Source organism: Spermophilus citellus (genome assembly GCF_964194105.1).
Source record: "Spermophilus citellus genome assembly, chromosome: 19".
NCBI lineage: Eukaryota > Metazoa > Chordata > Mammalia > Rodentia > Sciuridae > Spermophilus > Spermophilus citellus.
This window is the reverse complement of record NC_138201.1, coordinates 1,431,615-1,449,477: the sequence shown is the minus strand read 5'-3', so window position 1 is coordinate 1,449,477 and position 17,863 is coordinate 1,431,615. Positions and strand designations below refer to the sequence as shown.

General features: G+C 55.2%; 1 protein-coding gene across 1 annotated transcript in view; it reads right to left on the bottom strand.

The window, feature by feature from the left end:
- The window catches only part of LOC308638683 (chemokine-like protein TAFA-1), a gene marked incomplete at its 5' end in the record, with an annotated part of 409,287 nt that overhangs the window by 322,250 nt on the left and 69,174 nt on the right, over positions 1–17,863 (bottom strand). The window lies entirely within an intron of this gene.

Genomic DNA, 17,863 nt, shown 5'->3' with positions numbered 1-17,863 from the left:
AAACCGCACACTGGCTTCTCATCCTAATGTCCGACTCTGCCCTGGACACCAGCTCTAGGTCGAGCACGGCGGGAGCAGAAAGGCACGGGTGACGCCCGCAGGGCCCCCATCTGCACATGTGCCCTCAGTCCCCGTCGGGCTTCAGTTCTTCAACCATCCTCAACCCCCTTCCCGGCCTGTGTCCACAGAAACTGGAGGCAGACCGTCACATTTCCCCAGGTGACAGACACCTGGGAATGTATGAAGATGTTTGGGGCTCCACATGGTCTCTGTCGTTCTCTGATCTCTTGAGGGCTGAAGATCTGGGTGTGAGTGAGGAGGCGTGGGGCTGGGGGTGCTTCAGCACAGCCCACGGGCAAGCGCGGCCCCTTGAACATGCAGCCTGCCCACCCTGCGGCCCTCGCCCGTGACTGCCGGGGTCTCCTGGTCTCCTAAGGAGAATGACGGAGACGGCTGCGGACACCTGCCTGTCGAGATCCCTTTCTTCCTTTCTTTTCACCTGGAGCTGACTTCGTGCACCTGCATGGACTATAAAGAGCTGCGAGAAACCCTGCACACACACCGCTGCAGAGGTGCCCGGCCTCCGCTTGCTGCAGAGCCATAGTAGTGAGAGTGTGCGGCTGCAGACAAGACGGGCCTCAAGGCAGCCGGACACACGGAGAGACCCGTGACAAGCCCTCCCCCCCGGGGTGGTCAGGATCACTGACCACAAAGGGGGGCACTGGATATCCACCTGCAAAGGGACGAAGCCAGACTTCTGCTGACCTGCTGACACACAGGCGCGTTTACTTCAAAATGAATCCAAGAGCCACCCCGAGTGCTCAGAGGGACACAGCAGAGACACTGGGGAGAGACAAGCTGTGACCAAAGGCTGCCTCCTCTGTCAGGTTTCTTGGGCAAATCTTTAACTCCATGTTCATAAAAAGTGTGCAAAGACTTAACTGTGTCTTCTCAAAGGAGGGTCTTGGGTTGCATTGTCCGAAACATCCTTCCCTGTGATGGGACAAGTGCTGGCGTCGATGTGCCCTCTGCCACGTGACTCGGGTGCCAGCTAGCACACCCCTGCAGGAAGCCTGGCAGGAAGACTCGCGTGTCTGCCTGTGACCCAGAAGGACTCGGATGCCCGCCCGTCGGTTGGGCGTGGAGGCTCAGAGTTTTCACAATTTTGAACGAACTCTGTGACACTCGGGGATCTCCATTAAAAAGGTTCCTGAACACATCCTTATCAAGTAACAACACTGAAGCAGCCGTCCAAAGCCTCCCCAGCAAAGAAAGTCCAGGACCAGATGGAATCCCAGCCAAGTTCTTCCAGGCCTTTAAGGAAGAAGTACCACCAACGCTCCTCAAATTACTCCATGAAACAGAGACGGAGGGAACGTGGCCACACTCATTCTACGAAGCCAGCATCACCCTGATACCAAAACCAGGCAAAGACACATCAGGGCAAGAAAACCTCAGACCAATATTGCTGATGAACAGAGATGCAAACATTCTTAATAAGACACTGGCAAAACACAGACAAAAACACTTTAAAAAGATGGTGCACCATGATCCAGCGGGTTTCATCCCAGGCATGCAAGGTTGGCTCAACATATGGAGATCAATGATGTAATTCATCGTATCAATAGACTTAAAGACTAGAATCACACGATTATCCCAACAGACCCAGAAAAAGCATTTGACAAAGTACAGCACCCAGTCATGTTTAAGACACTAGAAAAACTGGGGATAGAAGGAACGTATCTCAACGCTGTAAAGCTATATATGCTAAACCCAAGGCCAACATTAAACTAAGAGGAGAAAAACCCACAGTGCTCCCTCTAAAAATCGGAACAAGACAAGAATGCCCACTTCCCCATCCCATTCAACATCGTCCTCACGACACACCAGAGACATCGGGCCAGTGAAGGAGACTACAGGGAGACAAGCAGAAGAATAAATCTTGGCCCCATTTCTCACCCTGCACAAAAGTCAACTCCAAGTGCATCAAAGACCTGGGAATTAGACCAGAAATCCTGCAACGGCCAGAGGAAAATGTAGGCCCAGGAACCAACTTTCTCAACAAGACTCCTAAAGCACAAGCAATATTAAAAAAGAAAGACAATAAGTGGTATGGTATCAAATTAAAAATCTCTGCCCAACCAAGGAAGAAATCAGGAGCATGAAGAGAGAGCCAAAGATATGAGAGTGAATCTTTGCCCCTTTTCCTCAGACAGGGCATCCATTTACAGAATATTCCAGGGACTTCAGAAACTTAACAATGAACAACAAATAACCCACCAAGAAGTGGGCAAAGGAACTAAACAGACACTTCTCCAAAGAAAAAAAATACAAATGGTCAACAAACATATGAGAAATGATCAACGTGTCTAGCAATTAGGGAAATGCAAATTAAAAGGACATTGAGATATCATCTCATTTCAGTGAGAAAGGCATTCATCAAGAACACAAGTAACAGTAGATGTCGGCGAGGAGGTGAATGAAGAAAAGGTACACTCTACAGTGCTGGGGAGACTGCAAATTAGGGCAGCCACTCTGGAAAGAAGTAGGGAGATTCCTCCAAAAACCTGGAATGAACCACCAGATGACTCAGCCATCCCCCTCCTTGGGCATTTATCCAAAAGACCTAAAATCAGCATACGATCGTGTCGTGGCCAGATCAATATTTACAGCAGCTCGATTTACAACAGCCAAGTTATAAACCAGCCCAGGTGCCCTTCAGCAGATGAATGGATGCAGAAAATGTGGTTATTTGTGCACAAGGGGTATTACTCAGCCATAAAGAAGAGTGTTATTATGCACATGCCAATAAGTGGATAGAACTGGAAACCATCGTGCCAAGTGAGATTCGCCAGTCCCCAAAAGTCAAACGTGGAATGTTCTGTCTGACATACAGAAGCTAATCCTATAAAATAAGGGGGGGGGGTGTAAAAAAGAGACAGAGACAGAGAGGGGGGGGGAATTTCATCAAATTAGAGGCAAGGTGGGTAGAGCAGGTGAAGGGGATTGAAGAGGAGGAAGAAGGGGCGGGAAAAGGGGAGAATCGTGGAATGAATTTGACGGAACTTTTGTATGTGACACCATGCACGTGGACAATGAGTCCAGCCTCGGGCACATCCACAGGAAACTATTAAACACACACACAAGTAAGCCCTTAATGGACTCGAGGGGTCTCGGTGGAGTGAAGGGAGGGGACCCCGTGGTGGGGGGTGGTTCTAGGGACTGAATCTGAGCGGGTTTGGTTCCGTGTGTTTGTGATCGTGTCAAGGTACACCCTGCTGTTTTGTCATAACTAAAACAAGTAGAAAGAAAGAATACTTCCTTGGGAAGAGGAGGCACAGGAGGATGTCGTGGGACCTCTGGAGCAGGTGCTGGATTTCAATAGGCACGGGGTTGCTGTTGGACGTGCTTCAGAAGTAAGAGTGCACCCCGGACAGTAGGTAGCAGAGGCCATCCAGGATCAGGAGGACCTGCTTAGTGACACCTGATTTGTGACCACAGCCGTGGGGACCTGCACTCATGGCACCCACGTCGATACCTTGATCAAGCCTCACCTGAACATCCCCAGAACCCACTCCATGCCTCCCCTTGGCCACCAGCGTACCCTGAAGCCCACTCGGTGACGACCAGCTCTTTACAGAAAGCCTGGGTCAAGAAAGGAGGCCGCTGCCGGAGCAGGAGTCACTTGGAACATGATACAGACAAAGTTGAGACTGGATCTCATCGACAAACTGGAAAACAAAAGAGTCATGAACTGTACCAAGGAAGACACCAACAGAATGATAAAGCAACCGTGGAAGGGGCGAAAATATCTGCAGATCATACACCTGACAAGGGGTTGAGATCCAAGATAGAAAAAGAAACCCCAGTGATCGATAGCAACCCAACCCCACACACAGCTTGATTTAAAACAGGCAAATGTGAAGAGGCGTTTCTCCAAAAACCATAGCTATGGCCGCGGAGCAGCCAAGAGATGCCAATCAGCCTCCTCGTTAGGAAAATGCAGATAAGGCTACCGTGAGATTCCCCCGTTAGGAAGGTACTATCCAGACACGCAGCCCAACAGCAGCAGGCGGTGAGGGGTGGGAGTTGGAACCCCGTGCACTGCTGGTGGGAATGCTGGGGAGCGCTGAGCTGGCCCTTCTCAGCTGAGACAAGGCCCCCGGGGGACCCAGCAGCCCCACTTCTGGGCGTTGAACGGAAGAATGTAAGCGGGGTCCCCGGGGGCGTTGCGCACGGCACCACAATCCACAACAGTGGGGGGCACATCTGGCCATCCACAGACGGGGGTCAACCCAGGCAGGGCGTGCACCCCCTGGCAGGCGACTTGGCCTGGACACGCAGGAGGCCTGCTGTGCATGGCCGAGCCTCGGGGGCCCTGTGAGCACCAGGAGAAAGTCCAACACCCTGTGCTCCCCGGCACCAGGACCTAGAGTGGACCCAGGAGGCAGAGCGTGCCAGGCTGCGGAGGAGTGGGCAGGGTGCGAAGTGGCAGAGAGTCTCTGGTTCCCAGGGTGAGAGGGCTGTGGAGACCAGACGTCCCGCAGCAGGAAGGCCCTGGCCACCCCTGGACGGCACACTAGAAATAAAGTGGCCAGTCCTACACTCTGGGTGCTTCACCCCGACTTTGATATCGCAAAATCCCAGGTGATTCTGACTCCATGACACTTCTCACCGTGAGGTCACGAGAACCTCGAAGGCCTGGCCATTCTGCCAAGCCGGGGTCCACTCTATTTCCTGGTGATTTCTGGTGGAGTTTCCTCTTTATGAAGCGCTGCGTCGTAAGGCACGGTGTTTCCGGTACCTGGAGAAGCAGCCCCCGTTGAGGGCCCTGGAGACGCGGGGAAGCCGCCGGCTGTCGGCCCCTCCACGGGCCACCCCACGCCCACTGTGGACAGGTTTCCCTGGAAGGTAGCTGGTCCCCTACTGCCACCGTTGTGGGAGCCCACCGGCCCGGAAACGCTCATCCCGTGCGATTCCTGGGCTTCTGGGAGGTCCACCCTTGATTCAGACACTACTGTAGCTGCTGGTCCTTTAGCCTGACCAAACCCCAGCCTGGCTCCAAGGGCAACTGAAGGGCATGGAGGACCAGGAGGGCACCAGGTTCCCAGGAGGGACTGCAGGATGCTGGGGCCATGAACCGAGGTGACATGCAGAAAGAGCCCCTCTGAGCAAAAGAACGGCTGCAAGACGCCGGCGTGCGGTCAGCCACCAGGCAGCGTCCACGTGAGGGAAGCCACAGCTCTGCCCAGGGGCAGACAGCCACCGTCCCAGGCTCCACAGGCCAGACAGTCTGTGGTCACTGCAGCGTGAGGACAGACAGGATGACACCCAGCTCAGTGGGTGTGCTGCGTGCACACAGCTTGGTCACACAACAGGCAGGGGGTGGGCCAGGCCCGCAGGCCCCCTCTCCTGAACCTCACCCCCGCAGAGCCGAGAGGGAAGCCGACCACAGAGGAGACACGTGACGTGCAGGTCCCTCCTGCAGAGGGCTGCTCCGGGCCTCCAGACCAGCGCGTCCCTGCGGCAGCACAACAGGTTTCCAGGGGACTTGCCCAGAGTCGGACCACCAGGAAACGTTCTGTTCCGTTGAGTGGGTCTGGGGTCGGACCGGGAGACTGCTTTCAGAAACACACTCTCACTTTAATCGGCACGCAGCCATCGCTCATCTCGATGGGGCACAGGGTGGCGTTTCCGGGCACTGACACCGTGTGTGACCCTCAGAGCGGGGTCGCTGGCTCACCGTCCCCTCATCCACCTACTGTTTCTTCCATTGGAGACACTCAAACTCCACTCTGACCATTCAAAATACTCCAGTAGTGACCGTCAGCCGCAGTGACCCTCCTGGGCTACAGAAGAGGGCCTTCCTCACGGCCCTCCTCCTCCTAACCCCCTCCCCGCGTCCTCCCCCACCCCGGGCAGCCGCCACTTGTTCCCGGCCGCTGAGAGGTCAAACTGCCAGGGGCCTCCTGCCAGCTCTGTCCCTCTGGGCTGGACGTTCCACTTCACACCAGGTCCTTGGGGAACGAGTCTTAAAAGTCCTCCAGGGAAGTCCTCTGGTGAGACCACCTTTGTCCCCATCAGCACGGTGGGGCACAGGGGATCACTAATCACAACAGCAGAAGGAGAAACAGCGGAGCCGGGTGCACGTCCAGGTGATGGAGGCCGTGTCCTCGCGGCAGGAGGGCCCCCCCCCCCCCGCCACACACACACACAGGCACGCACTGCGTAGGCGGCACTTCCCCACTCAGGAGAGCCGGGACGTGGAGTGTGTTGTGGCGGCAGCGAGACGTGGTTCTAAACCACCCCTCGGGCACAGAGCAGGCTTCTAACTACATCAACAACCTGTGGTCACAGGAGACGAGTCGGGGCAGTGGCACTTGTGACCAGGCCAGGACAGGCACCTCCTGACCAGCGTCCTGCCGCCTGCTCTGTGGCAGCCTGCGGTGACAGACTCCGGCCATCCTGGGAGCAAGGAGCAAAGCCCCTGGGTCGGCCAGCGCCACTTGTCACCCATCAGGGCTCATTATCTGCACCACACAGAGCTCTGAAGCAGCCTCTAACGGGGAGGTGCACTTTCTAGAAGGCCAAGGAATCCCAAGCTGTCCGGCCGACCCTCTTGTGGCCTCATGGTGGAAGCAGCAGGTGACAGAGGGCCAGGGCAGCATGGCTGAGCCTCACGTCACACCTGCACCCTGAAATCCCACACCCCCTCCTTGGTGCTTCCCTTGTGGGGTACCAAGAGCTGGTGCCAATCGGTCAGTAAGTGACCCTGCAGCCCACCGTGGTGTCTCCCAGGCAGGGTGAAAGGACCACCCGGGCTCCAGGCTGCCCCGCCCTCCCACCAAAGGCATCCACCACCTGACCTGGTTACCACTTCCTTGCTCTTCTTATACTTCCCTCTCTTGGGAAGCATACATTTGAGTATAGTTTTAGCTTTGCCTCTTTCCAAACCTTATATAATTGAAATAACATAGCAAGTTTTCTTTATATATGACTTTTTTTTTTTTTTTACCAAAAGCAGTTATTATGTTGCCACTTTCAACTGTGATTGTTCCCTTTTCTTTGTTGTATAGTATTCCATGGCCTGAATACATCACTATTTATCAATGGATGGTCATTTGTTGTTGTTTTACTTCAGGGCTGCTATAAATAATGATGATGTGAACTTTCTCCTGCCTTTCTCAGTACATAGTTGGGGTTTTCTTTTTAATGTTATGTCCACAAATAAAACAGCTGATCATAAAGTATTTGTATTGTGAATTGTGCTAACAAAAAGCTGAGCGCGTGTCACTTTACACTCCTGCCAGCATCGTAGGGAAATCAGAGCCACTGCATGTCGTTTCCAGCACTGAGTACTGGCATTCTTTAATTCTTGCTGTTCTGCTGTGGGTCTTGTTCTAGTTTTACGTTTCCCTCGTGACTGATCTTCTCCAGTGCTCACGGGCCCCTCAGACGTAGCCTTTCATGCCATGTCTTGCCTGTGTGTATCAGTTAGCTATTGCTGAGTGATGAGGAAGCCCATAGCCAAGCTACAACAAAGAATTTGCCCAGCTTGCAGTCTGAGCCTGCTGGGTGGTTCTGTGGCAGGTGAGGGGTGTGGGCTCCTGGGACCGGCCTTGCCCGTGGGTGTGAGGAGGGTGTGCAGAGGGGTAGGCCATCTTTCCTGCTGGAAGGCTGTCGGAAGACACCCAAGGGAACCGAGGTCCGAGACAGCACTCCAAACAGTCACTGTCACTTTGCTGTTCTCCTGGCCACGTGAGTCACAGCCACCTGGCTCACGAGCCTGGCCGAGGAGGGGCTGACGGTGAGGGTGTGGGCGATGGCCGACCTACCGCGCTCCTTCCCTAGCGCTGTCTGGGCATGCCCCAGGTGCTCCAGCCCTGTCGGCTGCTCCTGCCACATGCCTTCTTCCACCTCAAGGACACTCCATCTCCCTGTGAGCAGACGGTCTCTGGTTTCAGGTGACAAACATGGCGACCTTCACCCTCGTGGATCACGTTCTCTGAGTCTCTTGGACAAAACTGCTCCTAACTAAGACATTCCCTCACATGGTGTTTTCAAAATGCTGACGTATGGCGTAAGTCCACAGTGAAGTATCTGGTTCAGCTGGATTGGGTTCCGGTGTTCAGTGTGGGTGTGAGGTTTGGGGTGTGTTCAGTGAATCCTCAGCTTTCCCAGCAGGACATGTGGATGACCATCGCTGCCCTGCTGCCCTGTAGCCAAGGCGCTCAGAGTCCCCGCGTCCTACGTGTGCCTGTGGGAGGTCCACTCTGGTCTGGTCTGTGGGCCCACCCTGCGATAATGTAAGACTGCTTTGAACCTGATACTCAGACCTGGCACTGAAACAAACCTGGGGATCTAGTTTAAAAAGTCCTCCACGTGAAGGGGGAGAGGGCAACAGGCACGTGAGGCCCAGGACCGTCACCCCACGGTCGGCACGTCCCACCCCAGCACTGACCAGCCCGGCTTTCCCAGCTCAGCCTCCGCACCGAGCCCTCCCGCCCGCGTCCGTCCACCCATACCTCCTGCTGCCTTCCACCCACTTCCCTCCCAAGAAGGTGCTGCTCTTCAACCAAAAACCCGGTTCTACTAACAGGTCCAAAGAGACAGCACCGGAGCTGGTGAGTAATGAGCCCAGGAATGAGAACCGCGGTGGGGACTCGGCGAGAGCCGGGTGGGTGTTCATTAACAGAGGTGCGCGAGGTACGCGTTCACGAAGCCCGTGATCCATCTTCAGCTGAGAAGTGTGTGGGGATGATGTCGGACGCAGCTCTTATTTTTAGAATGAACCCCTCTCTGTGCACAGGAGTTACTGCTGCAGACTGAAACCGGGAGTGGGCGCACGCTCTCGTTTTCTAATTGTACACCTCTGGTTTGTCTTCCTACCTTATTTTTATAATAATAAAAAACCCATTAGGCTTCTCAGGAATTTTAAAAATCACATCCTTTTTAATTCTGATCATGTCACTTAGGCGTATTTTTATGTGTTCATCTAATGAGCAGTGACAGCATTCTCCAGGTGTCAGAAATGACTAATCTGCCTGTGAAGCTGGGTGCTGTCTGGATTAATCTGTTCTCCTTTCCTGTCTAGTTTGGCCAGCACTTCCAGAAACCCGAGTCCCGGGCTGCTCACCGACCACACTGCGGAATCCCAAGGCTGAGACGGCCAGCTCGGGAGCTGGTTGCTGGAGCGCAGCCTGGTGCTGACCCACACCCTCCTCCCCACAACACACACACCTTCACATAGCACCTCCTCCCCGCTACTCGGCTTGGTGTCATTGCACTAAGCGTTCCAGCAGGTCTTAGGACATGCTTTAGATCTGTCCTAAGACCTACTGGTGCATTAGGAAGGCATTTTAAATACCGCTCAGTTCCACTGCTCTACTGCATTCACAATCAGTTCTCACAGCCCTTGCCCACGCAAGCTCTGCATTTTACAACGTGAAATAAACCCATACAGGACGGAGGCGGTCAGCTCTCCTCCACGGTTTGACACGTCCTTCCCCTAGGATTACGCAATAATCAGCTACAAAAGGTGATTTTTATTTTGCTAATGCAACATGCTGCAGAACCTTAGCCAGGAGTATCAGACTGTAATACAATTAGGGGGAAAAAAATCCACTCGCCTGTCAATCTTGGCATTTCCTTGTCCGTGCATCGAATCAACAGGGTTTGGCATGAGTAAGTAATTTTGTTCTTAATAAGTATTTAACAGAATTAGTGCTCTAATGACTAGGGCAGAAACATCCAGGGCCCTGCAGAAATCAATAAAAACACAAGAAGTAAATTGGAAGAGACACTAAATTATGTGCTAAAAGACTTTTGCCCTTTGGATTTGAGTTTAAAACCATGCTCTGCTAATTGGTGCTGTCAGGGTATCAGAAATCATATGAAAATCCAGCCACTCCCAGGAAAAACAGGGCCCGAAATCCGTAGCTTGTCCGTCGATCTAGAGGGCCTTTCATGTTCAGAGGATCGTGGTAATCTGTGCCACATTAGGAGAGAACAGGCTAGATCCAGGTAGACCCCAAAATATTCAGCTTGATCCACGGCAGCAGTTTTATTTTTAAGTCCCTGTGCGAGTGTCATTGTTGCACATGTTGGTTCATTCGCTCTCTCCCCTGCTGCGTAGTATTCCACACATGGGCATTGCACAGTTTGTTTTGTGTGACACATTTTGTTTGTTCCCAGTTTGGGGAAAGTATGAATGAAGCTACCACAGACATCCATGTCTAGGTAGCTGGATGGACAGACGTTCGTCTTGTTGAAGCACTTGGCGGGTCGGGCCACGTGCAGGGTCATAGTGGTTGTCATGGTTTAGATGTGGAGTGTCCACCAAGACCTCATGAAGAAGGCTTTGGGGTGAAATGCCTGGGCTGAGAGCCTTGCAGAGCATCAATCCCCTGATACGTGATTGTGGGCAGGTGCGGTGCGGCTGGGTGACGGGGGTCACTAGGGGTGTGCCTTTGGGGAATAGACTTGAATCTGGAGCGTGGAGTCTTGAGACACTTCCCTCACCCACACCCTTCCACCCCCTTGTCCAGCACCACCTCGGGCCCAGAGCAACAGAGGACCTGGCCATCTGTGGACTGAGACCCCTGACTCTGTGAGTCCCCAAATAAACGTTTCTTTCTCGAATTGTTCTTGTCAGGGCTTTTAGCCACAGCAGCGGAAAACCAACTAAAACCCTGGTGAACATTTAATGATTCACCTTCATCCCCCATCACCCCCCACCAAAAACCCTCTCTGAGCTGCGCTGGTGCCAGTTCCTGTGGAGGGGCACCCAGAGGCAGGCCTGGCTCAGGCTTCCAAAGGGGGCCCTGAAGAGGAGCCCTGACCATCCTCGGGAGCCGGTGAGGGCTGCTGCCCCTCTTGATAGGTATCTGCTCCACCCTTTGCCTATTGGGTTCTCTGGGTGTTCATTTGGAGAGTGGCTTCTCTCCTCTGGACCCAGCCCTTTATGAAGGATCTCATGCCAGGCAGTGGCTCCTCTTTCCAGTTTCCTAAGCGTCCTTCACAAGGCACAGATGTTTACATCCACAAATCCAGAGTTTCTTTTCTGTTTGGAACTTTTATCCTCAGACTCGTTTTCCAAACCTCAGATAAAAATACTGGTTCCTGTAATTTCTTCTAAAACTTTGATGTCCGATTCAATCGCCATCGGTCACATGTAGTGGCTTAAACTTTAAGTTTGAACTTAAAAAACTCGACCCGGGGCTGGGGTTGCGGCTCGGGGGTAGAGCGCTCGCCCAGCACGTGTGGAGCTCTGGGTTCCCTCCTCAGCAGCCACAGAAATAAATAAATGAAACAAAGGTATACGAAAGAAAGCTACACAGACCTCGACTTCCACCCCTCGGTCCGTGAACCCAGGGGCGGGAGTTACTTCAAGCAGTTAACACGCACTTCTGAGGGCCAGTACCCTCACCCTCCATGGCCCTCTCTCTCCACCACAACAGCCCGCCGTCCTGCAGCTCTGCCCTGCCCAGCTCGCGAAGGGTGAGCACACAGGAGTGACCACGCCTGGCCAGCCTCGCAGGGCCGAGGAGAGGAGCCCTGCCCACGCCTGCCCTCCACCTTCCCGCTCTGTCCTCACTCCCGCCCACACCATGGACTTTGGATACCAGGGTCCTCCATCTCCACCGAGCAGTGCCCACTCCCTGACCACTGCACCTGGGTACAAACCCAGCATGATGCTCTGACCTGGGCAGGATGACCTCAGGGGGGAGAGAGCCTGGGTACAGGGTCCAGGCCACCTCTGGCACCAAGAGCACCGAGGGGGGTAGGTCCTGGGTTCTGGATGGACACAGCCTTGGCCAACTGGAAGGGAACCAGAGCCAGGCCCTCAGGCCCCGGCAAGCTGGCCTGCCCAGGGCAGCACAGACAGGGCAGCACTGAAGAGAGACCCCGGAGTCAGAGGCTGCGGGGCCTGCCTCCAGCCAAGAGCAGCCGTCCAAGGCCACGGGGGTCCGCAGGTGCGGGCACCTCCTTCCGTGGGCCAGACACTTGCCTGCGGATGTCTGACAGTCCTGATACAAAACAGCAAGCTGGCTTGAGGTCTGACAGCAGGGTGGCCTGGGACTGCACCAGCAACTCTGGGGGGTAGAGACAGGGCGACTTTCTAGGCCTGGTGTCCACCTCGACGCTTCTGCCCCTGGTCCTGTCAGTGAGTGGAGGGTAGAACCCTGTGCACACGTAGCCAAGTGTGGACAGAGGATGTGTGACACCGTGTGTCCCAGCTGCCTGAAGGGGGGGGGGGTGATCACAAGGCAGTGCCTGCCACAGGGTCCTCGTGAGCCCAGGGTAGCGAAGGCCTGGGAGGAGGCGGAGGACCTCCACAGTGGTCAGGTCACAGCCTCTGACTCTAAGAGACGCCGCAGCGGGACGCTCCCACCCACGGAGGATCAGCACGGGGAGAAGGACTCTTGTTTCAAGGAGCCTGCAGTGAACCCCCCTCTTGGACTGGAGATTGGCCTACCCCCCCCCTCAGTCAGCCTCTCTGTGCACGTCCCGTCTAGAAGCTGAATGAACTGGGGTCTCCCAAAAGATGCTCAGTGAGACACTGGCTGCAGGACCCTCTGCGGTCATCCAGCGCCACAGAAGGTTCTGGGGTTCAGGGGTGCTGCTCGTATACCTGGAGCACCCAGCAGAAACCATCTCCGTGGAACGCAGAGGCAGCAGCACCTCTCAGATGTATCCTTCAGCCTGAGTCTTCTCACAGCTCTGGGAAGTTCCACCCCTGATCTCTCCTCTTGCTTCCCCCTCTCGTCTTAGCATGTAGGCTATTCCCACTGAACAGACTGTGGCTGGGCCTTCAAGGCCCCCTGAGATCTCACCCCCTTGACAGCCTGACTTCTCTTTCCTGTGGCCAAGTCACAGTGACTGGTGTGTGCAGCACAGGGTGCTGGCTGGGTGTGAAAGCGCGGGCGTGCTGGCCTCCCGGCCCTGGGTTTGTGCTGCTGCTCTGCACTTCCTGACTTGGTTACACTGCTCTATTGTTTTCCTGCAGTGTTCAGAGACTTGCAAAGGGGACCAGTGGAATCTCCCTCATCCCACATTTTGGAGCAGAGTATGTCAACACAGCCCAGGCTGGGCTTACTGGGGAACTGGACTGGTCATCAGCTCCTGGGGTACGAACCAGGAACACCAGGATGCTCAGGACGGGGGAGCTACGTGCCGTCTCTGTTGACAAGCAGTGCTGGACCTGGAGTCTGGACGGGGGTGGAGAGAGCCGAGGACCCCCTGGTGGCCCAGAGCCCCATCTCTGCACCTCCACGTGCACACAGCCTCCGCGCGCCCCTTGGCCACAGCACTTACTGCCTGTGTACTCCCTCCTACATGCACTGTGTGCCCCTCACACGACCAGCTCAGAGCGCTGCGTGTGACTGCTGGCCACCAAGCTGGTGAGCCAACACAGAGGACCCCAGGCACACACAGAAATCAGCGCCATTTCACGTCCTTGGGAACCCAACCCACCCAGGCCCCGGGGCTTTTCCCAAACCACAAGGGCAGAAGCAGCACAGTAGAAAGTCCTGCTATGTAAGAAAACACCAGGCCACTCCGAGGCCTGGGCAGAGAACCTTAAATGAGAGTCGCCCCTCGACCTGCCGAGGTGGGAGGCTGCTGTCCCCCCACGTCCTGCTGGAGGCCTTCCGAGACTGGGGCCGCCGTGAGTCCCTCAGCGGTCAGTCTGGAAGCAGCAGTGAGAATCCAACTGACCCTTTGTGGTCAATGGGGTCACAGCCAGGGCTGGCCACCAACTTCAGGTACCTGTGAGTGATCCCCTCTTTACACACGGGGAAACTGGATCCTGGGAGGAACAGCCTGTCGGGGCTTCCGTGCCTGCAGGCAGGGAGAGAGCTGGCCCACCTGGCTGACAAGGGAGGGCATCTGGCCTGGTCCCCTGGCCACGAGCGCCAGGGGAAAGAGTGCAGGGCCCCCCAGGGCTCCCCAGGGCTCTCCCCTGCCACAGCCCTTACTGCACTGTATTGTATGCAGACCCCGGGGACAAGCGTTTATTGAGCTCTTACTAAGTGCTGGGCGGTGGGCCCAGTGAGACAGATGGAACGCCACCTCGTCCCTCCGCCAGAGAGCAAGCTGCACACGCAGAGGGCCCCTCTGTTTTCTCCCTGCAGCACGGTGACTGAATGAGCCACTCACTCAGGATTCAGAGCCCTAAATAACCCCCAGACTGTATGTGGAGACTTGCCACCAAAGATCCTCTTGGAACAGAAGAGCAGCTTTAAGTAGGGGCCACGTGGTGAGCTCAGAGCCAACAGGAGGACAGAGGGACGCTGGACTGCACTGTCTACACAGATTAAGTGGACACCACCCCCTCTCCAACCTGAGGGTGCTGCCTTGGCCTCGAGGCTGGAGGGTGTCCGGTCCACAGGAGGCTCGTCCTGGGTCAAAGCCGACGTCAGGGAAGCTCGGCGCCATGACCACTCAGCCCCGGGTTGCAGTCCCTGTCCTCTGTCGGGTGACCCTTCTTCTATGACGTGCTCATGGTGAGCACAGGGAGGGGCTGGCCTCTGTGGTGACGAAAGGCACAATTCTGTGCCTTAATAAGAACGGTCCCTCGGCACCTGTTCCTCCCCCTCAGCTTACAGGCCTCCGTGTCGGCAGGGAGAGAACTGTTCACCAAGATCCACAGACCCCGCCTGGCCTGCTCAGGTGCCCTGGGGTCCACACCTGCTGGACGGCAATGAGCTGTTCTCAGGCCTCCGTCCCTCCAACCGCACCATGGGTGTTGGCGTGATCCAGGTGTGTGTGAGTGTGTGAGAGTGTGTGTGTGTGTGTGTGTGTTGGCATGATCCTGGTGTGTGAGAGTGTGTGAGAGTGTGCGTGGGTGTTGGCATGATCCAGGTGTGTGAGAGTGTGTGAGAGTGTGTGTGGGTGTTGGCGTGATCCTGGTGTGTGTGAGTGTGTGAGAGTGTGTGTGTGTGTGTGTTGGCATGATCCTGGTGTGTGAGAGTGTGTGAGAGTGTGCGTGGGTGTTGGCGTGATCCAGGTGTGTGTGAGTGTGTGAGTGTGTGTGGGTGTGTTGGCATGATCCAGGTGTGTGAGAGTGTGTGTGTTGGCATGATCCAGGTGTGTGTGAGTGTGTAAGAGTGTGTGTGTGTGTGTGTTGGCATGATCCTGGTGTGTGAGTGTGCATGGGTGTTGGCATGATCCAGGTGTGTGAGAGTGTGTGTGGGTGTTGGCATGATCTAGGTGTGTGTGAGAGTGTGCGTGGGTGTTGGCATGATCCAGGTGTGTGAGAGTGTGTGAGAGTGTGTGTGGGTGTTGGCGTGATCCTGGTGTGTGTGAGTGTGTGAGAGTGTGTGTGTGTGTGTGTTGGCATGATCCTGGTGTGTGAGAGTGTGTGAGAGTGTGCGTGGGTGTTGGCGTGATCCAGGTGTGTGTGAGTGTGTGAGTGTGTGTGGGTGTGTTGGCATGATCCAGGTGTGTGAGAGTGTGTGTGTGTGTTGGCATGATCCAGGTGTGTGTGAGTGTGTAAGAGTGTGTGTGTGTGTGTGTTGGCATGATCCTGGTGTGTGAGTGTGCATGGGTGTTGGCATGATCCAGGTGTGTGAGAGTGTGTGTGGGTGTTGGCATGATCTAGGTGTGTGTGAGAGTGTGCGTGGGTGTTGGCATGATCTAGGTGTGTGTGAGTGTGCATGTGTGTGTTGGCATGATCCTGGTGTGTGAGTGTGCATGGGTATTGGCATGATACAGGTGTGTGAGAGTGTGCGTGGGTGTTGGCATGATCTAGGTGTGTGTGAGTGTGCGTGTGTGTGTTGGCATGATCCAGGTGTGTGAGAGTGTGCGTGGGTGTTGGCATGATCCAGGTGTGTGAGAGTGTGCGTGGGTGTTGGCATGATCCAGGTGTGTGAGAGTGTGCGTGGGTGTTGGCATGATCCAGGTGTGTGAGAGTGTGCGTGGGTGTTGGCATGATCCAGGTGTGTGAGTGTGTGTGTGGGTGTTGGCATGATCTAGGTGTGTGTGAGAGTGTGCGTGGGTGTTGGCATGATCTAGGTGTGTGTGAGTGTGCATGTGTGTGTTGGCATGATCCTGGTGTGTGAGTGTGCATGGGTATTGGCATGATACAGGTGTGTGAGAGTGTGCGTGGGTGTTGGCATGATCTAGGTGTGTGTGAGTGTGCGTGTGTGTGTTGGCATGATCCAGGTGTGTGAGAGTGTGCGTGGGTGTTGGCATGATCCAGGTGTGTGAGAGTGTGCGTGGGTGTTGGCATGATCCAGGTGTGTGAGAGTGTGCGTGGGTGTTGGCATGATCCAGGTGTGTGAGAGTGTGCGTGGGTGTTGGCATGATCTAGGTGTGTGTGAGTGTGCGTGTGTGTGTTGGCATGATCCAGGTGTGTGAGAGTGTGCGTGGGTGTTGGCATGATCCAGGTGTGTGAGAGTGTGCGTGGGTGTTGGCATGATCCAGGTGTGTGAGAGTGTGCGTGGGTGTTGGCATGATCCAGGTGTGTGAGAGTGTGCGTGGGTGTTGGCATGATCCAGATGTGTGTGAGAGTGTTGGCATGATCCAGGTGTGTGAGAGTGTGTGAGAGTGTTGGCATGATCCAGGTGTGTGAGAGTGTGTGAGAGTGTTGGCATGATCCAGGTGTGTGAGAGTGTGCGTGGGTGTTGGCATGATCCAGGTGTGTGTGAGACTGTTGGCGTGATCCAGGTGTGTGAGAGTGTGCGTGGGTGTGTTGGCATGATCCAGGTGTGTGTGAGACTGTTGGCGTGATCCAGGTGTGTGAGAGTGTGCGTGGGTGTTGGCATGATCCAGGTGTGTGTGAGACTGTTGGCGTGATCCAGGTGTGTGAGAGTTTGCATGGGTGTGTTGGCATGATCCAGATGTGTGTGAGAGTGTTGGCGTGATCCAGGTGTGTGAGAGTGTGTGAGAGTGTTGGCATGATCCAGGTGTGTGAGAGTGTGCGTGGGTGTTGGCATGATCCAGGTGTGTGTGAGACTGTTGGCGTGATCCAGGTGTGTGAGAGTGTGCGTGGGTGTGTTGGCATGATCCAGATGTGTGTGAGAGTGTTGGCATGATCCAGGTGTGTGAGTGTGCATGGGTGTTGGTGTGATCCAGATGTGTGAGAGTGTGCGTGGGTGTTGGCATGATCCAGGTGTGTGTGAGAGTGTTGGCGTGATCCAGGTGTGTGAGAGTGTGCATGGGTGTTGGCATGATCCAGATGTGTGTGAGAGTGTTGGCGTGATCCAGGTGTGTGAGAGTGTGCGTGGGTGTTGGTGTGACCCTGGCCCTCCCTGTCAATGGCGTGTCTCTTTGTCGGACAGCAAGCCCCCTGCAGCAGTCAGCTGAGCCCAGGGTCTGGGAGGACGGCTTTGCTGTTCCAGACCCACCTCTGCTGAGGTCACTCCACGTGGCACCCCGGAGGAGCTGCCCAACCCCGCTGAGCTGGAAAACGCGGCTCGGGCTCCCGCCTGACAGAGACTAGAGTAGGATCACGTCTCCAAAGCCCTTTGGTAGAGGGCATTCTCTGGAGTGGGTCCTACCCGGCTGGCTACCCAGCCGGCCACTCTGAGCCCAGGGTCCCGTCTGTAAGGTGGGCAGTGCCAGCATCAAGGCCGGACTGCAGGATGGAATTAACGAAGACAGGGAAGGGCTCTGAGGTGGCTCCTGAGACACGGCAAGTCCCACCTGTGGGCACTCCTGCAGGGACAGCCCTTGTCATCGGCAAGGACAAAGGCTCACAGATATTTCCTCAGACAGGATCTCGGGAAGCTAAAGTCCCTTGATATCTGAGGGTGGCTCTCATGGGTGCCTCGGGACAGAATCACCATGAGATAAAGACCCGCCACCCTGGAAGAGGGACCTGCCTTTAAGCAACGGGACGTTGAGTCCATAATGTGAA